Source organism: Coenobita brevimanus, chromosome 20, assembly GCF_032717465.1.
Source record: "Coenobita brevimanus isolate Jiangsu-jjx chromosome 20, ASM3271746v2, whole genome shotgun sequence".
Lineage (NCBI taxonomy): Eukaryota > Metazoa > Arthropoda > Malacostraca > Decapoda > Coenobitidae > Coenobita > Coenobita brevimanus.
Genome location: NC_136973.1, coordinates 25,096,733 through 25,100,142, shown reverse-complemented (window position 1 = coordinate 25,100,142; position 3,410 = coordinate 25,096,733).

Genomic DNA, 3,410 nt, shown 5'->3' with positions numbered 1-3,410 from the left:
CCACAAGAGAGGGTGTACAGGATATTTTTCTCTCATGGCATCTCTGGCAGCTTCCGATAGTGACGAGTTTATTCCTCATGAGGGTACTTATTAAGATGTATCAGATGATGATGCAGCAGTGTCTGATGTGTCAGTAGATGACTGTGATCCTGAAAATGATAGCGAGGTTGATGTGATTAAGGAGGAGGAGGAAATTAGTAACGAGCTTGGTGACGTCACACTCTCGGCAACAAGTGGGTCAAGGTCGCCATCACCATCACGTGTGTCCACACACTTCATGCACAGCTTACAAGGTAAATAAATAAGCCATCCATCTGCGCATGACATTTTTTCAAGCAAGTTTGTACAGTAGTTATCTGGGTAACAGTACTTTAGTATAAGATATGTAAACTTATATAATGATTTACAGTATTTTATAATAATTTTTTTTTTCCATTACCAACATCATGCTTGGTTTATGTAATCATCAGTATACAAACAAATCACAAAAAGTGAATACAGTCATCCCTTAACATTCGCGGGGGTTAGGTAACAGAGACACCGCGAATGTTAAAAATCCGCAGATATCCGCTGTTCCTCCTTAAAAACACTCTGGACCCCCCATTTCCTTATATAACTAAAGAAAAACCCCATGTGCATGTTTACAACCACTTTCTTTAATACAAGAACACTAAACAACTACTTTATTTAGTACAAGAACACTAAAAGTTAAAAATAATGAACAGCGTACTCCCGCATGGCCTTTTCTGACTACTGTGCTCATCCCAGCTCCCTCCTTAAGGAAGAGTGTTACAGTATATTTCATTTACTGGATAATGCCATTACTGTACTAAAACAGCCGCAAACTGTGCCTCGGATAATGTTACAGTGTTAGCAGAGTTCAATGAGATAATTTTTTTTTTTCTGTAGCCATCTGCGGATATGCAAAACTGTGAATGTTCAAACCGCAAATGTTTAGGGATGACTGTAGTTTGGATGTGGCAAAAAAACATACACTACCCCTCACACTAGAGGAGGGGGAGATGTCAGGTCGGTATGGGGGGTAAACGTAGTCTTTACACTGGAGGAAGGGGTGGGTAAAGAAGGGGTTAACATCCGCAGTTTTAACATTCATGGTTTTTAATATCCGCAGATGGCTACAGAAAACAAAAATCTCATTGAACTCTGCTGACACTGTAACATTATCCCAGGCACAGTTTGTGGCTGTCTTAGTACAGTAATGGCATTATCCAGTGAATGAAATACAGTAACCTCTCAAATAATGCAAGGGTTAGGTTCCTGGAGAGGTCGTGTTAGTTAAAAACGCGTTATTTAAACATAATTTTCCCATAAGAAACAATGGTAATATTGGGGGTTACATTCCTGGACTCTGGGAAAGTCTACCCATTTGGGGAGTTATGCTACTCTAAACTTAAAAGCAACAATATTAATGTGAAAGAAAATCCACGTAAAAAACAAAAACAGTATATTTGGGGAGAAATAAACAACATCTGAGCCCTTGTTGGGACGAAGCATTGTTTACTTCTCCCCAAATACATACTGTTTTCGTTTTTTACGTGGATTTTCTTTCAATTCTGCTTCATTCACTGCATTGTGAAAGTTCCCCAACATTATTAATGCATTAGTAGGTCATAAAAACACTACAGTAAAAGCAACATTTTCATTACAGTCAGTAGGTCACAAACAATAACAACACACAGCCTCACTTCATCTATGCATCACTCGTCATCTGCTGCTGTCCCTCCTCACCCCACTCCCCCACCTACCGCCGCTCCCCACGCTAAATTTGTTGTCCCTCCTCACTCTGCTCTCCTTCCTCTTCCTCTGACTCCCGTGCTACTGGTGTTGAAGATAACTCCCTTAAGTTTTCTGTCTTCTTCATAAAGAACTGCTCTATCTTGGTCTGAGTGGTTTTCTTCTTTCTGTTCTGCAGCATCAAGTTGTAAAAATTTAGATCTACCATCTCTTTCCTGGCCAAATTTTGTCCGAAAATGAGCCAAATTGCTCAAAATGGGGCCAAACTTCATTTTCGAATATTATAGTTCGAATAAAACCAGTTTAAGCAACAGGCAAATAAAAAATTGTATTTATGCATAAACTGCCACACACGGTCTATCAGTTCGGGACTGTCCAAGGCGCGCGCGGCTAATATGAAACCATCACATACAGTTCATGTAAAGTCCCATTAAATTGAGAAACCCTTGTTAGTTAAACATATCTCCTTATCCCCTAAAACGCGGGGCGTCGCATTTGCGACGCTCACCGAAAAGGACATAAAGGCAGAGCGTTGCGTTTGCGATTCGAGTTAATTTTGAATAAACGCGGGCAAGGATGTTCCAGCTGGTATTGTCTATCAGTACCACCACCCTTTAGCCACAATTAGTATACTTTACCTTTGTACTACTGACCTCCGTTGTTGCCAAGTATCGCGTTTTTTCCCCCCTCCCCCCCCACCATGGCCCGGCCAGCCTGGCTGTGATACATGGCAGCGCTCTGACTGCTCAGAACTGTAAATCTGCGCTCTCCTCTCACAAGCACTTTATGCTAATAGGAAACGCTTGTTTCCCCAGTTGTAACACTAGCTTTTTTTCGCACAGTTTGCCCCTGTTTAGCGTCAGTTTACCACAGGCTTTCAAAGTGACATTATGGCGAGTTCTAGCTCTTCCGAGTCAGTGCGAGCGGCCGACAGGAACGAGAATAAAGTGATGGGCGTAAGGCAGAATAAAAAGTGCGCTGGGGTGATCTTTTGGGAAGTAAAATGATTGAAAATAATGTAGTATACGTGTTTTTAGCTGTGAAAATGGAAATGTTTGTTGAGTGACGGGAAGACCGCCGCCATGCTGCATGTCTGCCGTACGCTTCGTTGATTTTAGCCTTATTTTCAGTGCTTATTGTACAAATACGGATTCCTAACTACCTGTACGTTGTAGTATAAAGTTTACTGTGACAGAATGAGGCTGTGGTAGAGGGGAAACCGGGTTGCTGGAGGTGTGAAATTGAAGATTTGGTTACCCAACTTTGCAAGTCTCCACAAGTCCTTGGGTAGTCCACGAAGGCTCAACACCTGTCTCTGGAGAAAGCTGAATGTAAGTACTATCTGCCATACCAAGTATAATGTTCTAGGGTTAATCTCTGATTTTTGGCTATTTTCCTACAGGTACTCAGACCGCGATCAAACACTGCCACCAGGGGGGGAGGGTTCAGCTGTCAATGGCCGCGTATTAGGGGTTAAATATTTGCTCGTGTTAAAACAAAAACGTGTTTTTTAAACTCGCGTTAGTTGAGAGGTTACTGTATACTGTAACACTCTTCCTTTTGGAGGGAGCTGGGATGAGCACAGTTGTCAGAAGAGGCCATGCAGGAGTGCACTATTCATTATTTTTAACTTTTAGTGTTCTTGAATTAAATAA